This window comes from Rhagoletis pomonella, unplaced genomic scaffold (assembly GCF_013731165.1).
Source record: "Rhagoletis pomonella isolate Grant_MI unplaced genomic scaffold, Rhpom_1.0 Rhpom_scaffold_00004, whole genome shotgun sequence".
Taxonomy (NCBI): domain Eukaryota; kingdom Metazoa; phylum Arthropoda; class Insecta; order Diptera; family Tephritidae; genus Rhagoletis; species Rhagoletis pomonella.
This window is the reverse complement of record NW_023458558.1, coordinates 46,587,170-46,595,766: the sequence shown is the minus strand read 5'-3', so window position 1 is coordinate 46,595,766 and position 8,597 is coordinate 46,587,170.

Here is an 8,597-nt window from a genome sequence, read left to right as displayed (position 1 = left end):
GCTTTCATTTGATACCCATATTGAACAAATACACCCAAGGTTACCCAGGTCCACATTTTGGTCTATATCTCGAGACCCTAGTCACCCAGCTATATGAAAATTGCTCTATCTTAAAGCACTCATGAACAGCTTTAATTTGATACCCATATTAAACAAATACATCCTAAGGTTACCCGGGTCCACGTTTTGGGGCCACGCCCCCTTTATATATCAAAATATTTTTTACCCTGTGACCATCCCTGGAAGATATCCAGTGCGTGTGTAAAATTTGGTTACGATCGGCTTATTCGTTTAGGAGCCAAGTGTGTCTATAGGTACATACATAATTTGAATTTTATATATATAGATTCAGTAGTTAATGTTGCTAAAAACTTAAAAAGCATCTGTTCAAGTTCGCTTCTTGTACGAGTATTATATTATGTAAATAGTAAAAATGCTTGTTAGTTAAAAAAATGATAAAATTGGTTTTTTCACATACTCACTTTAAAGATGGACGCATTAACAAAAAAATGTATAAAGCAATGTGTTTGTTAACTTCAAAGTTGTTTTTGACTTTTACTGCAATAATCGTAGATATTATTTGTAAATAATAGTTCTGGAGTCAAATGCAAATCCATTTCCCAGGCATGCGCATATGGATACTTGGAGTACATACAGATGCGATCAACTAATTAGCAACGAAATTCAAAATGATATTGTTTGCAAATTATGTTTATTTATTTATTTTTAATAATTTCCTTTAAAACATAATTCAATCTATAACAGAAACCACAATAATAAAAGTTTAAAAGCTTGCACAAATTGCAAAATAATAAATCAAACTTCAAAAAATTGTTATAAAAATTTAAGAATTTTTAGTTAGAATATTTAGAAAATTTTCGGGTATGCAGCTTTGTAGTCCATTCAATTATAGTATATGAAAGTCCAAGCTTCTAGTCGTTAAAAATTACCGTTCATTTTTTAGAATTTTTTTGTGGAGGGTTGTTCGCATTTTCTTCCATATAACACATGAACAAAATTTTTTTTTTGTATGGGAAAAAACAGCAGTACCCCAACAAAAAAAAACCTAAAAAATCAACGATAATTTTTAACAACTTGAAACTTGCACTTTCTTATACTATAATTGAATGGACTACAATACTGCATACCCGAAAATATATTAAATATTCAAATAAAAAATTTGGATGACCATTTCTTGAAGGTTGATTCATTTTTTTGCAATTTGTGCAAGCTTTTAAACTTTTATTATTGTGGTTTCTGTTCCAGATTGAATTATATTTTAAATGAAAATCATTAAAAATAAATAAACATAATTTGCAACAATATCATATTGAATTTCGTTGCTAATTAGTTGATCGCATCTGAATGTATGCATGTACATATGTACTTACATACATGTGTACATATGTACCCCATACACATACTCCAAAATCATTTATTGATAACGTTCTTGCACCTGCACATAATATTACATATACATATGTAAGTACATACTAACTTTCTTCTTATTTGGGGCTGACAAACTTTAACTTAAGAGTCGACTTTATTTCGTCTACTAATATGCCCCAATAGTTTTGGAGTCAAATGAAAATGCATTTCCCACGCATACATATATGTATCTATATGTACTACATGCTCCATTAATTGACAACGTTTTTGCATGCATATATAAGTACATCCATACATATGTACGTGCATATTGCTGTCTAAGTACCACGCACATATATACAAATGTACATATGTACAACTCACGGCAGCATACATACACACATACATAATTACGCGCATATTCAAATACAACAATAACTACATATTTCATTCCTAAACGCATGCGCATATTTCTCAAGGCCAAGTAAATTCATTCATAAAAACAACCGCAGCACATCTCCCCGCAAATTCATCACCAACAAGCGCAACTTTGTCAATCCGACACAAAAATTCTAAAATCTTAAAATGAAGAAATCTCGGCCAACCAAGTGAAAAGTGGCAATTATTTCTCTATATCCAGTAAAATAAGTTATCTCGAATCTTGGCAATTTTTGGTAATTTTTGACAAAACACTCTATTTCTCTGTTCCATACCAATATTTCAATCATTAACTAGGATTTTAAAGTGTCATTTTAATAAACATTAAATAAAAGTGTACGTTTTCTGCAGCAAAATACATTAATTTTTTTTTAATAAAATCAAAACTTGAAAAATCACAAACATATGTGGTTTTATCGAAAGCTCACAAATGTAACGTGGCAACTTAGCTCGTTTTCATATTTTTCGGTCCGAAATTGTAAAATTTTTGTCCATGACGCGCCACGATTTTTGTACAGGTGGGTCAATGTGCCTTGAACAAATTTTATATATATACAAAAAAATTATTTTATTTATTTTTTAATATTAAAAATTTCTATACTTCAAAGCGTTTATAAAAATATATTTACATATATGCACGGACGATTTTTAAAATTTTTCATCCGTAAGCAAATCTTCAGTATCATAAAAGATTCAAACACATCAAAGTACAAGCAATGCAATGTCCAAGCTAGTGCTACTCCACTGTACATGTGTATATGAATGTATGCATGTATGCGTGTAAAAAATGTCAATTCCAGTTGGTTTTTAACCTATTTTAGCGGACATAGTTTTTTTGGTTTCAGCTGGTTCCAACTGTTAGTGAAGCACAATTTTTATGGTTAATCTTGATGAAAGTTACATGTATCGTCGAGAACATGGTTACATGCAGAATTTTAAATTAATTAATATTCTTCTCCATATAAAATGTACGAGTATGGCTTTATTAAATGTAAACTTATGCGAAAACCTAAATATTTCGTCAACCAAGGGTTAATTTTGGTGGCGTCGTGGCAATTCGCAGAAATTTAATAATTTGTCTGTGGTTGGAGGACGGCGAGGGGAAGACGAAAGCAGAACAATCGTACATATTTATACACATATTTACATTTATAAATGCACACATATATATGCGTTTGTCTTCTTGGACGAATGAAAAATTTCATATATGTAGTGATTTAGAGATTGCCGTTTCAGTAATGTGCCGTGGCGTGTACGCTAGAGGCGATGCAACTTTTTGGCGTCTCGCCGTTTGTCTTGGTTCAAATCCCGGACGGACCAAGTAATAAATTTAATTTTTTTTTTAATTGTCATATCCATATTCGATTTTAAATTTTACTATTAGCGTTATTTAAAATAATATAAATGGATATGTAGGTACAAACGCATGCATAATTTCACATAATCGCTCAAATTTGCCAAAAGTTACTGAAAGCTTTATTGTAAATGTTTTCACTAAAATATTAGTTATTGGAATTAAAATTTTATGCGAATCCAATTTTTATTCTCATTTTTAGAAAGGGCAAGTATGTATATGTTCGTGCCACAAAAATTATTTCATAAGTAGTTAATTTTAAACACAAATATGTATGTACACTGGCAAAGTGAGTGCATCCTGTTTTTTGTTTAATATTTGCAATGTTTTTAAGTTAAACTTTTATGTTTTTCGACGGGAATTGCGGTTTTATGCATATAGCAAGTGCAATTTGTAAAAAATTGCGCTAATTTTTTTTTATTTGTTTGCAAACGGTCATGCGCATTTTATTCTACAAGAAATTCACTTTTATTTGGTAAAAAGTGCAAAAAGCCGTCAGCAATAAATAATCATTAAAAATCAACCGGATTTTTTAGCCGCTTAAAACTTGATCTTGTTCCACTAGAATTAAAAAAACCGATCTATCTGCGTACTCAAAATTTTTCTAAAAACTCAGATTAAACAGGTCAAAATTTAGACGAGAATTCGTTGAATTTTTCTATGTTCTGTGTAAAGTTTGAAAGTTTGACTGTATAGTTCTGATTAAAGCATGAACCACATTTTTATAAAAAGATAATAAAAAAAAATTAATTGAAAAACATTGCAAATATTAAGCAAAAAACACCATGCACTCACTTTTGATTGCCAGTATATGTATGCATGTACATATGTGTGTAAACTTTATGCCAAACTATCATTATTTTAAATTGTATTTGCATCTTCATAAAAGGAGAACAAGATAAAAAATTTAACAAAAATTACAAATTAATGAAAATTATGTGAAGATTTACCATATTTTCGTTTATTTGCTCACAAAGAACATCACATTTCATGTTGCTCAACATTGTATTATGTTATCAACATTAAATTCAACAGAATTTTTACATTCCGACTTGAACATTTCTAACGCTGTTAATTTTTCGTCCGCGAATAGTTTCCACTTTCAGTTTGCACCTTCTCTATCTATCTAAGTTCTCTGCTACTGTACACTTAGTAATTTATTTTAAAATACATACATACAAAGTTCCTTTGGAAATTCTGAAACCATTTTCTTTATCTTTCATAAGAATAACCAGAGAACTTAGATAGTTATCTTAGTATCTTATAGTTAGTTACTTATCTAAGTTCTCTGGAATAACTTAACTTAATGCATATTAATGTACATAGTATGTACACATGTACACCACCCTGCAAGTCTCCACTTCATTGATGTATTAAATTCGGAAGTCATCTCATCACATCCGGTTGCTACTGGTTCGAGAAAACACTGCCCACGGTATTTATATTTCTAGTGTATTTCTCCGCCATAGCGGTTTGATAGGTACTGTATTATGAATACTAAACAACAGTTGCGGTGCCAATGAAGTTATTAAGTAAAGGCTCTCAAACTATTGTGTCAGAAAATGGTGAAATTGCATGGGGCTTCCAACACACATCCATATGTATGATATACATATACATACTAGGTAAGTAAAGTCGAAATTTGTATGCTCTCACCCCTAGCATTGTTTTATAAAAACAAATAAAAAAATATCTGGAGGTCGCTCAAAGCCCTCAAAGTTTTCCATGTATTTTATATGGGGAAAAAACGTTGCGTAGAAATGGTATAGAATTCTCGAAAATCTGTATTATTCGTTCGATCGGAAAACTCACTTCCTATTCAGAAGATTCCCAATAATATTACGCAGCTATTGAACCGGCTTGTCGCTAAAACACCCAAAATTGAATTTCAAAAACCAAGAAACTATGGACTAAAGAGTCATTTCCAAACAAGGATCCCCTCAAGGGGTGAATGGGAGGACGATTCAGTCCTGACCTCCTACTGTGATTCAACAGCCATCTACACCGATGGCTCCAAGTTAGATCTGAAGGTAGGAAGTGAAATATATTCGCAAGAACTCTCACTTAGCCTCAGTTCAGATTTCTGTAGCGTTTTCAGGCTGAACTAATAGCAATCTACGAAGCTGCTAGATGGCTGATCGATTCTCTTAAGCTGATGCCACATAAAACTTTTGCTTCGCTTTACGTGACAGATTCGCTTTGACAGATAAGATGAATTTTATGAAAATGCACAAAGCATGCCCCATAAATCGTTGAAGCTGCAGCGTGAAGCGAAAAGATGGCGTACTCTAAATGAGCTGGCAAGTAGTTACTCTACTCAAGTTGTATGGATGCCAGGTCATAGAGACATACCGGGCAACTGTGCTGCGGACGAGCACCCTACTGTCTGACATCAGTACCGCGCGTAATGCGGGTACTCCGCTATCTTCTCGTCGCCGTATCTTCTGTTTGGAGCGACCAATGCTTCGCCATGGTATTGGAATTCTCACCGGGCACTGCCTTATGGGAACCCACGCTACCAGGATGGATTTTGCAGCCAAACGATTACTGTCGTAGCCGCCGCGATGAGGAGGAAATCGAAAGCGTGGAGCATTACCTATCTCACTGTCCCGCTTTGGCAAGGCTCGTCGACGTTCGTTCCTCCGCTATTCTTTTGAGTGTCTGGATGAACTGGATTTGGCCAGTATCTACGATTTTGTTCGCTGCCTCAGAGCTTCAAATTGGTTCTATTTCTGAAGTAGGAGGAGGGACGCTAGGAGTCTCTAATAAAGCATCACAATGGGCCCATTGAGGCCTAAGTGTTCCCTTTTCCTGTACGGATGAGGGCAGCCAGAATAACCTAACCTAACCTAACCTATTAGTTATAACGTGAGTGTACACATTAACATATTGTATAAAACATTATAATATCGTTGTACACAGGAGCCAATAAATAATTTTATATTTATGACATTTTTGAATAGTAGTTATGCGATCATTTCCACTATCAGTGTTTAAATAGCCAAAGGATTCTTTCTACATGTTTTGTTTTAAAATTACTTTCAATTTAAAGTTCACTTTCAGAAATTTTATTTAAAAATCGGTTTCTCTCTTTGCGCCAGGAAGCAAACTTTGTACTTCAGATCCTCTCAGTTGCTTCGTTTGAGTGTGGTAAGGAAAAAAAAATTACATATATTTTTAAACTATGGAGACGTACCACTATTTAAAGTCTTCATCTGTACATTTCTTCATGGCTTGCACATGTACAGGTCAGGCGCGTTTGTTTGACACCACATTTTTGAAAATAGATAAATTATTTATTTAACCATTTTTTCATGGTAACTTTATTTCATAGTACATACACAATATTATTACCCTATTACACAATATTATTACCTTATTACACAATATTATTATATAAGCCTTATCGCCCATTCGAAATAGGGCTAAGATATGGCCTTAAATTAAGACATTATATAGACCACCATTCCCTTATTGTAAGCCTTGTCGTATTGCGATTTTTGTGGGTAGCATATACATAGTTTTTCGAGGCATCTATTTGTAAACAGATAAGTATGTAAGTTAAAAAAAAATTAAATTACACAAAAAGAGATGTGCATAATATATTATATGTACATATATACATTAGGGTGGTCCTTAAAAAAAATTAAATGAACAATTTTTTTCTTCAAACTAACCCCCTCAATTGGCAATAAATACCACGGTCACAGATATCACATATAAATTTTGGTCACGATTGGTTCGCACAGGGAACAAAGTACAGATTCCGCTATAGAGAATAGAGAATCAAAAAATTTAAAAATATTTTTTTCATTTAATACCAAAAATCGATACTACTAAAGTCGGCAGCGGTTCCCTAAGTAGCATGGAATATCATTTTTATAACCACAAAGTGTTAAAAGTGAGTAACACAAAATCGTCGGGTTCTGGAGATTTGCTCATATCAAGGGTATATAGGGGATCAGTGATCTTAAACTATGGATGTCGCGCCTAGTGTTTTGTAATTGGCGTTGGTCGGTGGTATGATTTTTTATTTTAGAGATCATAATTTTTGTGGTCCTTACTTAGCGTGTTATTAGGGTGAGTGAATAACGCCTTTACTCCATTTTAAAATTAATTCTAAAATATGAGTACACGGTATCCTTTATTAAAATGAAATATGAAAAATATTCCCAACAAAAGAGGAAATCCCAAATGATGTATATAACATGCATAACTTTTTTTTTTGTAAATTGGAATTTAAGTCCATGTTAACACTCTTTGTGTATATTTTTTACAAGCATTGGGAAACTTTATGATGTTCGCATATTCACGCACATGTGCACGTGTGATCTATTTCTTCTTAGATAAACAAAAGTTTGTACAATTTTTCAACTACTCTTGCAAATATTAGAAGAACTGGGCAAAAGCCACTGAAAGTCAAACAACATCCGACTAAACAACCACAAACATATGCTTTGGTTTTTTCTTCCTTTTTCATAGCAAATGCTGTTTCCAAATAGTACCTACGTATGTGTAAGTGTACATATGTATGTATACTTACCAACATCCCAATAAACATTTTGTGTTAAATCCTCACTCAGAAAAAATCGTTTCCTTAAAACAAGAAAAAAGTATCCTTATTTTAGAGTTACTGTTTTTTCCTTAATATGTATTACGAAAAATTTTCTCAACTTGAGGAGTTCATGCGTCATTAATTTGAGGCAGCAAATTTACCCAATATAAGTAATAATTTCCCCAATATAAGTAATAATTTCCTTAAATAATTTTTAACTTTTTAAGACTACTGCTTCTGGTTCTGACGTCGCAGGTTCGAGTGCGGTTGGAGGTGGTTAGAGTAAGGTAAGTCAATTATTTCACTTTAAGTATAAATTACGAGTTGTAAAATTAATTTCATATATGGAAAAACCTATTTAAATACACAAAAAAAAATGACTTAGATAATTTTTTTTACAATTTTACAATTTAAAAAATCACAATTACAATATTAAAAAAAAAATAAAATACGGCCCTGAGACTCGAACCTTGCATCTCCCGACTAGAAGATCAGCGACCGCGTGATCGAGGAGCCATTTTGCGACTGACTGTAGCAGACTACCGAGAGATGTGGACATCTTTGCATTATTGATACAGATGAAACGGAACGAAATGGTAAAGTTGATAAACAATATTTGAGAACAATTTGCAAAAATTGTTAGTTTCAAATGACAAACAACGCTGAGAATCAAATACAGAAATAGGATTTTCCCAAACGTTTGGAATATTTTGTTCCAGTGTTTGTTGGGATATGTAAATATGTTAAATGCTTGAGTGAAAGTTTTGTAAAAGTTTCATTTTTGCTATTTGCGATAAACACGTAATTCTTCGAATCTGTCAGCTATACATTTTAACTCGAAGAAAAGTTCAGGGGCAATGAAGCTTTAAGTGGAGTGATGTA